At 43.5% G+C, this 14,691-nt stretch overlaps 1 long non-coding RNA gene across 6 annotated transcripts in view; it reads left to right on the top strand.

Annotated features, from left to right (window-relative positions):
• The window catches only part of LOC105470920 (uncharacterized), a 290,539-nt gene that overhangs the window by 133,012 nt on the left and 142,836 nt on the right, over nucleotides 1–14,691 (top strand). For 4 of the 6 annotated variants that reach the window (XR_011619562.1, XR_011619561.1, XR_011619560.1 and 1 more), the window contains one exon: nucleotides 493–585. The exons of the other annotated variants lie outside the window; for them this stretch is intronic. This is a non-coding gene — a long non-coding RNA (uncharacterized lncRNA). The remainder of the gene's footprint in view (nucleotides 1–492; nucleotides 586–14,691) is intronic. 6 annotated transcript variants of the gene reach the window in all.

Here is a 14,691-nt window from a genome sequence, read left to right as displayed (position 1 = left end):
CAAAAAGATAGAGATAAAAAGCTCATTTGAAGTTCTATGTTGCCATTCATGGGTTTCATCATAGTTTGAAGATTGTACCATTTCACTGTGGAACTCCTGATATCAGTATCTTCAGACCTTCTCTATTAGACTGGCTGGAATCCTGAGAAGGGGTTTAGGTCCTCTGGTTGAAGGATTCAGCTTGACTGATAGTATCCTGGAATGTAAGGTGGGCTGGAGTCTGGGAAAGGGAGATGAGATTGAATTTTCACATTTAATGTAGGGGCTTTTTAGTTAATGCTCATGTTTTTGGTACAGTAAGTTTGTCCCTCAATTGTTTCTGGTTTCTCCAGTCCAGAGATTTCCACTTTTATCCTCTTTAGAGCATTGATTCTCAACGTATGGTTTGTGGACCCCTAGGGGATCCTTGAGACTTTTTCAGGGGGTCAGCAAGATGATAGCTGTTTTCATAATAACACCAAGATTGTATTTGCCCCTTCCATTCTCATTCAGGTGTGTACAGTGAAGTTTTTCAGAGGCTACATGGTATCATAAGAGATTGAATGCAGAAACAGACAGTAGATCAGCTATCTTCTACTAAGCCAGGTATTAATGAGATTTGAAAAATATAAAATAATGCCACTCTTCTAGTTAACGTTTTTTTGATTTGGGAAATAAAGTTGTTTTTCAGAAAATATTTATATTAATGTGGAATGGGTTTATTATTGTTATTTTTGAAGTGAATTAATAAGTGAATATTTTAAATACTTCAGTTTTAATTTATCATATGACAAATAGCAGTATTTGTAATCATCATAAACTAAAGCTCTTTGGGGTCCTCAATGATATTGAAGACTGTAAAGTAGACCTGAGGCTAAAAATTTGAGAACTGTTGCTCTAAAGTATAAACATCCAGAGTTGAGTGAGGGTGGATATAGTCCCCTAGTTAGATGAAATTGGGGAAGGATCCAAGGGTTCTAACTTCTTTTTGAACATGAAATCCTTTTGCTTCTTTTCTCTCTTTTGTCCCTTTCTCTCAGAGGTTCCTGATAGCACAGATAGCAAAGCTGAGAGGCAGACAGAGCTTGTGTCCCTGAAGACATTAAGCTGATGAATCAGCCAGCTCTGAAGGCTGATCTACCTCTGGAGATGCTTCCAGTTATACAAGATAATCCATTTTGTTTGGTTGAGGTGGTTGTTAATTTCAGCTGAAAACATAATGGAAGCCAAGAAGGGAGTGTGTTTCAGGAAGCTGAGACTGAAGTCTTCTTTGTTGATGATGAAGACTAAAAGTTTTCCTGGGATTTGGCTATATGGAGGCCATAGGTGACTCTGGCAGGTTGTTCTCAGTGGAGCAGTGGTGGTCGAAACCAGATTATAGTGGCTTCTGGCATACCCCCTCTCCTGCTGTTGTTCCTCTTTGTCTTTTAAAAGTTTCCTTTATCTTTTCTCTTGACCAGACCACAAAATATCGGGGCTCTTCTCAGCTTAGTTTGGGCTGTCATTTCCTCTCTCTATTCTTTTTCTTGATGCCATCCATTCCCATGTGTCTAAATGTTGTTTTTGGGCTAGTGTTACACCAGATTTATATTTCCAGCCCAGCCTAGATCTCTGTCTCTCTCTGTATTGCAGAATCACATATCCAACTACTCACCTGCCATCTGCAGCTGAATATTTCTTAGCTATCTCAGATTTAAGCTGCCCAAAGCCAATGTCTTGATCTGGCCTTCACCTGCCCTGCTTCCTTCCCTCAGTTTGTTCTTTCTCAGTTCACAGAACCAACATCCACCCAGCTACTCAAGCCAGAAGCCAAAGCATCATCCTTGATTTCCCTCTTCCCTTCCTGTTTCTAATCCATTAGGAAGTTTTATTGATTCAATCTGCAAAATATAACTGGAGTCCTCTCTTTCCTCCCTGTCCAATATCATTTTCTTGACCTGCATCACTAACATTTCTTGCCTGCGTTATTGTAGCAGACTCCCAGCTGGCTCTGATTCCATTCTCACTCTGCTTCCATTATTGCTGTCTTCCTCCCAGCAGGCAGAATGCTCCTCTAAAAATATACAGTGTTGACCATGTCGTTCTTCCTGCTTTAAATCTTTCAATTGGTTTTTGCCTTTACAATAAAATCCAGACTTCTTTTCATGACTTATAAGACCTGGCATGATATGACCCCTGCCATTTTCATCAGCCTAGTTGTGTATGCTCCTCAGTCTAGCTACACTGGTCTTTTAGCTTCTTGAACAAACTGCTTACTTTCAGACACTCTTCCCCATTCCTCGTGACTTGACTAGTTACTTGTATTCTTTTAAGTCTCAGCTTAAATGTAATTTCTTCAGCACAGTATTTCCATCCACTTTGCCTAAAGTCAGTTTCCCTTATTATATTCTCCTACTCAGCTCTTTGTTTTGTTTACTTTTAAAAGTTATTATTTTTTGTTTCATTGCATAAATAAAACTTTGGTTATTGTATAAAACTATTTATTTCTAGGTTGTGTCTGGCTGCACAGGTAGAAAGGGTCTCACATTTGCTAAGTTGCTGTCAGGTGACAAGGTGGTTCCCATTACAGCCTTGGGTGCCTCATAAGAGGCTGGGGATTTGTTTCTTAGAAGAGTTTGGTAAGTCTTGTTAACTTAGGGGAAAAGTAGCAGGAAACACACGAGAGACCATACTGACTCTTAGAATTCCAGAATAATTATTTTTCAACTTGCCCAACTGAAGCCATTAGAGATTTATTTAATAATGTTAGATTCCTTCAATGATTTAGTCTTTTCAGATTGACTGGGCATGTTACTGAACTGAATGTCTGTGACTCCTCATTCTGATTTTTAATAACAGGGAATCAATAACTTGTTCCCATTCTTTGAAATCTGCAGCTAAAGTATATCTGAAGGGCCACCAGAGAGGAGAAAACAGACACCTAACCCTTGATATTGTCAATCTTTTAAATTTTATCTCTTCTGGTGGGTATAAAGTAATAGCTTATTGTGGCTTTAATTTACACTTCCCTGATGACTAACGAACTTGAGTACTTGGGAATTCTCTGCAAACTAGTGAGGTCAATGGTTGGGCAGCTGAGTTGATCTCCAGATAGTTACATGACAACAGACTCAATGTATTTGGACCTAGGCTTCCTCTCCTGGCACCTTGACATTACAGCATGCATGCTTTGTCTCCAACAGGATTTTGGAAGATGTAGCTCTAGGGGCATCTTTGTTTGGACTGTCATGAAAAGCAAAATCAAAAGCAAGCAGACAGAATTCCTACACTTCCTTCCATTTTATAAGAAAATTTTTGATAATTTTCACAGAGAAGAAAAGGAAAATGTTCCTCTTGAAGGTGCCAAGCTAGGAGGAGGCAATAGGAAGTGTGACGTATGATGTAATGAGCTCTTGGTGTGTGCTGTGCACTGCGCTTTGTTTCAGTTAATCTTCACAATGATTGCATGAGGTAGTTACTATCACCGCCCCTGTATTACAGATGAGGAAATGGTGGCTCAACAGACATATTTTTCTAGAAGAGCCTGACTTTATAGTAGAAACCACCCCCAGGCTTTAGAGCCAGACAGCTAAATGTTCAAGCCCCAGCTTTACTGGCTACATGACCTTGGGCAAGTTACTTAGCTTTTTGGAGCTTCAACGTCTGTAAAATTGGGATAACAACACCTGTCATTCAGGGCTAGAATCAAAGTTAAATGAGATCCCCTTGTATGTAAGTGTCTGACATAACTTCACAAAGGAAGATCTTCAAATAGCCAATAAATGTATCAATAACTGCTTAAGTTCATTAGTCATCAGGGAAGTGTAAATTAAAACGACAATGAGATACCACAGCATACCCACCAAAATGGATAAAATTAAAGATTGACAATATCAAGTGTCAGCAAGGAAGTTAAGTAATTACAACTCTCGTGCTGCTGGTTGGAAGTATAAATTTGAACAGAGCCTTTGGAAACTTGTTTGGCAGCCTCTACTGAAGCTAAAATTATGTGTACCCCATGATCCAGTGTATTAGTCTATTCTCATGCTGCTAGAAGGAACTGCCCAAGACTTGGTAATTTATAAAGGAAAGAGGTTTATTGACTCACAGGTCCACATGGCTGGGGAAGCCTCAGGAAAGTTACAGTCATGGCAGAAGGCACCTCTACAGGGTGGCAGAAGAGAAAATGAGTGCTGAGTGAAGGGGGAAAACCCTTATAAAACCATCAGATCTTGTGAGAACTCACTATCATGAGAACAGTATGAGGGAAAACACCCCCAAGATTCAATTATCTCCACCTGGTCCCACCCTTGACACATGGAGATTATTACCAATTCAAGGTGAGATTTGGGTGGGGACACAGAACCAAACCATATCATTCTGTCTCTGTCCCCTCCCAAATCTCATGTCCTCACATTTCAAAACACAATCATGCCCTTCCAACAGTCCCCTAAAGTCTTCACTCATTCCAGCATTAATCCAAAAGTCCAAGTCCAAAGTCTCATCTGAGACAAGGCAAGTCCCTTCCACCTATGAGCCTGTAAAATCAAAAGCAAGTGAGTTATGTCCCAGATACAATGGGGGTACAGGCATTGGGAAAATACATCCATTCTGGGTGGGAGAGATCAGCCAAAACAAAGGGGCTACAGGCCCCATGCAAGTCTGAAATCCAATAGGGCAGTCATTAAACCTTAAAGTTCCAAAATGATCTCCTTTGACTCCCTGTCTCACATCCAGGTCATGCTAATGCAACAGGTGGGTTCCCATGCCCTTGAGCAGCTCCACCATTGTGGCTTTGCAGGGTGCAGCCCCCCTCCCAGCTGCTTTCACAGGCTGGCATTGAGTGATTACAGCTTTTCCAGGTGCACAGTGCAAACTGTCAGTGAACCTACAATTCTGGGGTCTGTAGGATGGTGGCCCTCTTCTCACATCTCCACTAGGCAGTGCCTCAGTGGGGACTCTGTGTGGGGGCTCCAACCCCACATTTCCCTTCTGCACTGCCCTAGCAGAGGTTCTCCATGAGGGCTCCACCCCTGCAGAAAACTTCTGCCTGGACATCCAGGTATTTCCATACATCCTCTGAAATATAGGTGGATATTCTCAAACCTCAATTCTTGCCTTCTGTACACCCACAGGCTCAACATCACATGTAAGCTGCCAAGATTTGGGGTTCACACTTTCTGAAGCCATGACCTGAGCTGTACCTTGGCCCCTTTTAGCCACAGTTGGAGCTAAAGCAGCTGGGATTCAGGGCACCAAGTCCTGAAGCTGCACAGAACAGAGGGGCCCTGGGCCTGGCCCAGGAAACCATTTTTCCTTCCTAGGCCTCTGGGCCTGTGATGGGAGGGGCTGCCATGAAGGTCATGCCATGCCCTGGAGACATTTTTCCCATTGTCTTGGTGATTAACATTCAATTCCTCATTAGTTATGCAAATTACTGCAGCAGGCTTGAATTTCTCCCCAGAAAATGGGTTTTTCTTTTCTATTGCATAGTTAGGCTGCAAATTTTCCAAACTTTTATGCTCTGCTTCCTCTTGAACACTTTGTTGCTTAGAAATTTCTTCTGCCAGATGCCCTAAATCATCTCTCTCAAGTTCAGAGTTCCACAGATGTCTAGGGAAGGAGCAAAATGCTGCCAGTCTCTTTGCTAAAGCATAACAAGAGTCACCTTTGCTCCAATTCCCAACAAGTTCCTCATCTTCATCTGAGACCACCCCAGGCTGGACTTCATTGTCCATATCATTATCAGCGTTTTAGTCAAAGCCATTCACCAAGTCTCCAGGAAGTTCCAAACCTTCCAACATTTCCCTGTCTTCTTCTGAGCCCTTCAAACTGTTCCAACCTCTGCCTGTTACCAAGTTCCAAAGTTGCTTCCATGTTTTCAGATATCCTTATAGCACCACTCCCTATCCTGGTACCAATTTACTCTATTAGTCTGTTCTCATGCTGCTGTAAGGAACTTCCCAAGACTGGGTCATTAACAAAGGAAAGAGGTTTAATTGACTCACAATTCTGCATGGCTGGGAAGGCCTCAGGAAACTTACAATCATGGCAGAAGGCACCTCTTCACAGGGTGGCAGGAGAGAGAATGAGTGGCAGGTGAAGGGGGAAGCCCCTTATAAAACCATCAGATCCCATGAGAACCCACTTACTATCATGAGAACAGTATGGGGGAAACGTCTCCCATGATTCAGTTATCTCCACCTGGTCCTGCCCTTGACACATGGGAATTGTTATAATTCAAGGTGACATTTGGGTGGGAACACAGAGCCAAACCATATCACCCAGCAACTTCATTTCTGAGCATATACCCAAAAGAAGTTAAAGTTCATATTTACGAAGAGACATAGAAGAATATTCATAGCACTATTCATAATATCAAAAAATGAGAAACAGCTCTAATGTTCATCCAAAGAAGACTGATTAAACAAACCTATTGTGATGGAATACCATTACTTTTAATATCAAAAACTGCAATTACTTTTGTACCAGCCTAATATATGATGGAATACTATTCAGCAACAAACTACTGATATATGCATGGATGAGTTTCACAGACATGATGAATAAAAGAGCTAGATAAGGCCAGGCATGGTGGCTTACGCCTGTAATCCCAGCACTTTGGGAGGCTGAGGCTGGCAGATCACAAGGTCAGGAGATCGAGACCACCCTGGCTAACACGGTGAATCCCCATCTCTACTAAAAATACAAAAAATTAGGTGGGCATGGTGGTGGGTGCCTGTAGTCCCAGCTACTCGGGAGGCTGAGGCAGGAGAATGGAGTGAACCAGGAGGCGGAGCTTGCAGTGAGCTGAGATTGTGCCACTGCACTCCAGCCTGGGTGACAGAGTGAGACTCCATCAAAAAAAAAAAAAAAAAAAAAAAAAAAAGAGCTACACTAAAAGTTTATGTATCACATGATTCTATATGATTCCATTTATGTGAAATTCCATTTATATGATTCTACTTATATTTCATTTATGTGAAACTCAAGAATAGGCAAAATGAATCTTTGATGATAGAAATCAGAGCAGTAGTGACTCTAGGAAAAGCATATAAACTGGAAAAAGACACAAGAAAACTTGTTGAGGTGTTGAAATGTTCTTTGCCTTGATCTGAGTTATGGCTACATGGTGTAGACATGTAAAAATCATTGAATGGCACATATAAAATCTGTGGACATTATCATATGTAAGTTGTATGGCATGCACAAAATGTTAAGAGATAATGTGTTTGGTAGGTAGTAAGTGCTCAATAAACATTAGAACATTTCCTTGTCTTGTTGTCTCCTGGAGAAAAGTACAAAATGTGGCTTGCCCAAGTTCCATCCACAAACACGTATGATTTTCCACTGAGGGGACATGGGGACAACCCCCAGTTCAGGAGGGAGACAGGGCCTCATGCAGAAAGCTGGGACGCTACACAGACTGTGTGAAGTGCTCCCATAGGGGAACAGGCAGGCAGAATGTGTATGGACATGGGTAGAAAAAGATTCACTGCTACTGTGTGGCTGTAGGAAGCCTTGTGGAGGAGGTGTGACATTCCAGACAGGAGACAGTGAGGCAGGAGAGCAAGTTGTAGAAGGGAGAGAGTTCAGGCCACTTTTGTGGAGAGTTGCTCTGTTTAACCAGGGTATGCAAGGAAGTGTGGTGGGGTAGGAGAGCTGGGAGCATGGGAGTGGGACAAACCATGAAAAGACTTGAGTGCCAGGATGAGCAGTGTGGACTTGATTCCCTTGGTGATGGGGAGCTTTGACGTTTCTGAGTCATATTATCAGGCCTGTGTTTTGATGATTACTCTGGTGGATGAATGTGGCATGGATTGCTGTGAGTAGAAACTGCAAGAGGGGAGACTGAGTCCCATCCAGAGAGAGTGGTTCAGAGCAGAGGGTTAGGGTGATTGCCATAGGCCGGGAGGGTAAAGGACTCGTATGTTTTGGGGGTACTCTTATCCACACCCTGCCAGGAAAGCCCAGCTTATTCTATAGCCAATACACTAGAACCTAGAGCAAGAGTTTGTTTTGCATCAGGAATGCTGGCTTAAGTGTGATTTCCTAGAGACAGGGATACTTGTCCATTTATTTCAGTTAGGGTGGAGGTGGAGGTGGGGAGGAGGACTCTTGTAGAATAAGAGGAGTGAGGGAAGCAGGGTGGGGCATTGGGAGGAGCTAAGAATGGGTGGGGTCGCAGCTAAATCTGTATCACCCTGATCCCATGGGGAGCTCTGAATTACACTCCAGAAGGGATCTAATTTTGAGGCAAGGGGGCAGCAGTTTTTTATTTTTTATTTTTTTTTGAGACAGAGTTTTGCTGCTGTTGGACTGGGCTGGAGTACAATGGCATGATCTTGGCTCACTGAAACCTCTGCCTCCCAGATTCCAGCAATTCTTCTGCCTCAGTCTCCCGAGTAGCTGAGATTCCATGCGTCCACCACCACACCTGGCTAATTTTTGTATTTTTAGTAGAGGTGGGGTTTCTCCATGTTGGCCAGGCTGGTATCGAACTCCTGACCTCAGGTGATCTGCCCATCTTGGCCTCCCAAAGTGCTGGGATTACAGGCGTGAGCCACGGTGTCTGGCCGGGGGTCAGTACTTTTTTATCCCTCTGTCAGTCGCCAGTTGTGATTGTCCCTGGTTGGGGAAGTAAGGATTGTAACCACCTGGACAAGGCAGGTCCTTTGGTCCAGAGCAATTCTCTGGAGAAGGTGTGGCTGTGAGCCATTAGTAGGCCATACACACCATGGCAGGGACATGGATACACTAGCATGGAAAGAATAAAAAGATAAAAATCAGGATAGGGCACCACACATCCATAATGGCTCCTGTCCCTGAAGGGGATGCCCCTCAAAACTGATTTTGCCTTTCCTTCTGGTGTGAGGGCTTTTCTGGGCCATTCAGCCTGAGCTGGCCACCCCCATCCTTTACCTCCTGTCAGTCCTTTGGCCATCCCATTATCACCCCGTTGTCATTGACTATTTACCTGCCTGTCTCCTCCATGAGGCAGAGCTCCTTGAGGGCAGAACCTGGCCCTGCCCACCTCATTGTCCCTCTTAGCCCCAGAGTCTGGCACCATCCTTGGCACAGAGGAGACAAATGCGACATTCCTCAGTGTCATGGGTCCCCTGCCTCAGTAACCCTCATCTCTATGCCCTCACCCCACATCCTCAAGTCAAGGTTGCTGACTAAATCCTGACCTGGGGAGATTTGATGAGTCGTCTGTAAAAACCAGGCAACAATCAGCTGAATGGAGAGTCTTCAACCTGGTTTTTCATTATATATGCTTTGAAAAAGTTTATTTAAAACGAATTGTATGACAAATTTCTTCTCCTTACACCCAAATGGCACAGTGGAAGGCAATTTTGCTGTTCCCCTCTTGGAGAGAGGAAAAAACCTGGGAGATCTTAAAGCCGAGTAATTATTTCCACCAGCAGGAAATCAGGACTCTATGTTTGAACTAAACAGGTACTGGGAAAGGCTGACTGTTTAATTTCCTTTAAATGCCGTTTTCATGTATTCAGTGCTGCAAGAATCACTTCGGGTGTTAGGGAACGAAAGAGAGGTCAGTGGGGAGAAAGGAAAGATGTGACAGAGACTCAGAAAGCTGGTGAAAAGGTGATATTTAAGAGAGAGATTTTGGTGTTATCTGGCAACTGCTTGGGAACCCAGGCACACACACAGCCTGGCACCCTTCCCTCCCTACTAGGCTTCTGAGTTATGGAGAAGCTGGCAAGGCCTAGGATAATTCAGCTTTTCAGAGACACATTGTGATTACTTCCTGGAATGAGTAGTAGGTGGTTAGTCACAACCTCCTCAGGTGAACATCTCTCTGTGTCTCTAAGGAAAGCTACTTTGGGAGCTGCAAAAACCTTAGGTTCTGCAGCTGCAGGGTGCTGGATGAGTGAGTGTGCCCGTCAGACAGTCAAATGAGGGTCTGGGGAATCTGAGAGACCATGTGTCATTCATCTTATGTAACTAATACTTCAGGGTAAGTTGAGAAGGAGAAAAATGAGTCTTCAAGGAGCTTCTGGCCACCCCTTGTGTCCTTTTTCTTCTTTTGTCAATGCCTATAGGTGTCTTCTGTTACTATCAATTTCTTAATCTTAAACCTTGTTTTTACAATAGCATTCAATTTAAAAATGAAATTCAAATGTGTGAAGCATCTCCATGTGCAAGGCCCTTGGCTAATCGCAGGGTTTCAGAGACCACAGTTTTATAGGGCACACAGACATGTTAATAGGCATGGGATTAAGGAAGAAGATGCTCTTTGCTGTGTTGGGGCCAAGCTAGAGTCTGGCAAGTCGGATTAGTTTAAAGCTTTCTGGGCAGAGAGACCGGCCTGCACAAAGCCCTGGAGGTCTAAACCCCATCTTGGATTCAGGGCTGTCCAAGGAGTTGGATATGTTGGAGAATGAGGTCAGAGTGTGTGGAGGTGAGGGGTGTAGCTAAAGAGCTTAGCAGAGACCCTGTCATAAAAGGCCTTCAGAAGAACCTCTGAATGAAGGAGCAAAGGTCAGAAGAGGCTTAATGAATGGCATTTGTCAATTGTAATAGCTGGGAGTCGAGATGGCAAAGAATTGAAGCCCGCTGTCAGTGGGATTTCAGCAGTCAGGGCACTGGGTGAGTGAGTTTTCCCTCAGGCAAGGAATTTTCCCAGCTCCCCTTATGTCACTCACACAGGCAATTCTGCCTGTTGGTAGAACTTTTTTTTCCTGCCAGGTAGAGCTGATAATACCTGAGCTCAAGCAGAGAGGAGAGGGGATGACCGAAAGCCAAATAACTTGGGAAAGAATGGCCCCTTTTTTCCTTAGAACACTCTCAGTAGTGAGGCCTTCTGTTCATATTTGACTGACAGGACCTTCCAGAAGTTAAAAAATATGATCAAATTTATGAAAAATTGGTAGCTTGGTCATTAGCTACACAAATAACGTAGTTTTAAATGCCTATTCTGTGTTAGGTTTTGCACATATTGTTTCTTCTGTCACTTGGAAGCTTTTCTCATTCTTCCTTTATTTATTCCGTTCTCAGCAGTTCTCATCTTTCCCCCTCAATTCCCAGTCCCATTAGTGAGAATGAGGGAAGACTGTCCTATATCATTACACCGGCTGGGGTATTTGTGGTGGTGGTGGCTATTGATGATATGATGATGTTGATGTGATGATTATGATGATTAGGAAGAAATTATAATCCTGGGATGAAGTCAATCATGAGGGAAGTAGGTTGCAGCAATCACAACAAGCACCCGGTATCTCGGTTCCAGCCTAGCTCTGTGTTCACTGTTATTAGTAAATTATATGATGGGTACGAAGGAGTTGAATCAAATTTCTACCAACTCCATTCTCCATCTTGGAAATTTCTTATCTGAAAAAATCTCCAACGCTTTGTTTGATTTTAGTGGATAAAACATAGATAAAGAATGATTTTGTAATACCTCTGCCTATTACAGTACCTGAGTCATGGTTGATATACTACATATATTTGTTTAATAAATAGGAGAAAGGCAGATTGAGTTCTGATATCTTCCCTTGGGTTTAGATTCTAGTCCTTGGGAGCTTTCTGTATCCTGAATCACTTCAGGCTGCTTCTGAACTAGCTCTGGAATATACCAACTTGGACTAGTGGCCATATATTTACTGAGCGCTGATATGGTTTGGTTCTGTGTCCCCACCCAAATCTGACCTCGAATTGTAATCCCCATGTGTCAAAGCTGGGACCAGGTGTAGGTAGTTGGATCACTGGGGCGGTTTCCCCCATGCTGTTCGTGTGATAGTGAGTAAGTTCTCACAAGATCTGATGGGTTTATAAGCATCTGGCATTTCCTCGGCTTGCACTCCTTCTGTCCTGCCACCCTGTGAAGAAGGTACCTGCTTTTCCCTTGCCTTCCACCATGATTGTAAGTTTCCTGAGGCCTCCCCAGCCATGCGGAACTGTGAATCAATTAAACATCTTTCTTTTATGAATTATCCAGTCTCAGGTATTTCTTCATAGCAGTGTGAGAATGGACTAATACAAGCAGCTACTATGTGCTCAGAACAATGGGACTGAGAAATACCAAAGTGCCTCAGGCATGGACTCTTTTGATTCCATTGGGACAGATCTTCTTTGTGCTGTATTTATTGACGGAACTAACTCCCTGCTTCACTTGTTTTGGCACAAGCCTTTTTCATTCCTAAATCTCTACTGCATCAATAATCCAATGGCTCAATAAAGCTTTGATGAGTGGATGACTGGTACTCACAAAATCATTTGTAAATACAGGTTGGGGACAAGCCGTTTGTGGGTCTAACATTAATGACTGTATCTTCCAGAATTTGAGGGTGTGAGAGTTGACTTAGGCTGAGCAAAACAGGTCTTGCTTCTTCCCTGAACTGTTTTGAGACCTTAGACAATCCGTGGCTGAAATAAGCCTCTTTTCAGCATCTGTAAATGAGATATTTGGATCATCACTTCCCTAATATCCTTTCCAGCTTAAATATACTAATATTTTAAGTCTATTAATAGGAATTTCTGGAACTCTGGGTTCAAAGATGTAAAACAAGGTGAACCCTCAGGGTCATGGCAGGATGTAAAAGACATGAAAAGAGTACCGGGTGCTTAGAACTTCCTTCTACCTTGCTTAGTGCTTGTTTTTGTTCCTTGTAAAATAGACAGGAAAACCCACTGTCTGCTCTGGGGTGCTACGGCAATTAATTAGTTAATGTTTGTGAGGTACAAAAGGAATAAAAAGTGCTGCATGTAAAAAAGTCATATAAATGCTAAGTGTTATTGTTTTTCATCTGATTCTTCTCCATTCTATTTCAGTTTCATATCAGAGTAGTCATAACAGCATCAGTTGGGGCTCCTCTGGCTAATTATGCTGCCAATAAAAGGGAAAAAATTCCCTTTTAAATTTCCATTTTAATTTCTCTCTGTCTATGACTCCTCCTGCCTTTTCTCTAGCGTGTTGTTCATAGTTGTTAACTACTCAGGGGTCAGTAAAAGTAAGCACTTCTATTATTCTCCACACTCATTGCAGTCTGTGACACCAATACTCTCCCCATGAGGCAGCAGATGGCACTTTAGTGCTTATTGGGCCAAAGCTATGGAGGATACACAAATGCCCCATGTGGGTCTCTACCCTCCAGGGGCTCCTGTCTGTGTGGGAAAGGTGGAGGCCAGCCCTGTCTCCTGCCACAGGGAGAATGTGACAAGTTGGTGGGGGTAAGGCAGTGGGGCTCTCCATGGGCCACACAGTAAATCCTGGAATAATTGATACCTACACAATAATGCCATATAACAAAACAACCTCAAACTCAGTGGCTTAAAACAATTTGCATTTATTTAGTCTAAGAGGCTGCAGGTTGGTGATTTAGACCTGGCTCAGCTGGGTGGCTTCTTTGATCTCAACTGGTTGTGCTCTCATGTTTGGGGGTCGGCTGGCTATTGGCAGAGGTCAGCTGTCCCTGGAAGGGATGGCTGCAGAGACTGAACTCTGCCCCACCATCTCATCATCCAGTTGGCTAGTCTGGGTGTATCCTTCCTAGGATATTGCAGAAGTGTGAGAATGAGAGGGACATCTGCAAGGCATCCCGAGGCCTAGGTTCAGAAGTGGCACACCCTTACTTTTGCTTATTCAAATGGCCAAAGAAAGTTACATGGTTGAGCCCATATTTGGGAGGGGGCAGGGAGCAGAACACACATTGCAAAGGGTGGGATATAGGAAGGGGTGAGGAACTGGGGCTATTAATGCAATCAACCTGCCACAACATGGGATTACTGGCAGCCTTGCCCCAGTGCTCCTCACTCTGCCAGCTGTCCATTTCCTCATCTCCAGAACAACCGAGGGGAGCCTCTTCAACTGTCAATGCTGGTCAGCATTGTGCGCTGTGACTCAGTGCTGACCAGGAGCTTCAAGAAGGCCTTGTGGAGCTTGATCAGAAACCCTGGCAGACTGGGCGTGACATCAGGAGAGGGAGGTAGAGAACAGCAAGAGAAAAAGCTTAGTGGCAGGGGAGCTAAAGGGGTGTTGGAAGGTAGTGTGGTGTGGCTGGAGGAGGGTATATGGGAGAGAAGTCTGAAATGGCAAACTAAACCCAGATTGTACTATGTGTTCACTAGCTGGGATGTGGGGAAGTCAGTGGTTAGCTAATGTGTGGACCTCTTTTGGGGGAGTCTGATTGTGGAATCAGTGTAGAGGTTGGAAATGTAAGTACCATGTACTAAAATATGGCTTCCACTTCCAAAGTTGAGTCTCATGACCATGAGGTTCGTTCTTTCTTTCTTTCTTTCTTTCTTTCTTTCTTTCTTTCTTTCTTTCTTTCTTTCTTTCTTTCTTTCTTTCTTTCTTTCTTTCTTTCTTTCTTTCTTTTTCTTTCTCTCTCTCTCTCTCTTTCTTTCTTTCTTTCTTTCTTTCTTTCTTTCTTTCTTTCTTTCTTTCTTTCTTTCTTTCTCTTTCTGTCTGTCTGTCTGTCTCTCTTTTTCTTCTCTTTTTTTCTTGAGACAGAGTTTCGCTCTGTCACCCAGGCTAGAGTGCAGTGATGTGATCTTCGCTCACTGCAAGCTCTGCCTCCTGGGTTCACACCATTCTCCTGCTTCAGCCTCCTGAGTAGCTGGGGCCACAGGTGCCTGCCGCTGCGCCGGGCTAATTTTTTGTATTTTTAGTAGAGACGGGGTTTCACCGTGTTATCCAGGATGGTCTGGATCTCCTGACCTCGTGATCCACCCACTTTGGCCTCCCAAAGTGCTGGGATTATAGGCATG

Source organism: Macaca nemestrina, chromosome 2, assembly GCF_043159975.1.
Source record: "Macaca nemestrina isolate mMacNem1 chromosome 2, mMacNem.hap1, whole genome shotgun sequence".
In the NCBI taxonomy this organism is placed as follows: domain Eukaryota; kingdom Metazoa; phylum Chordata; class Mammalia; order Primates; family Cercopithecidae; genus Macaca; species Macaca nemestrina.
Note: the sequence above shows the minus strand (reverse complement) of the source record. Positions and strands in the feature narration are given on the sequence as shown.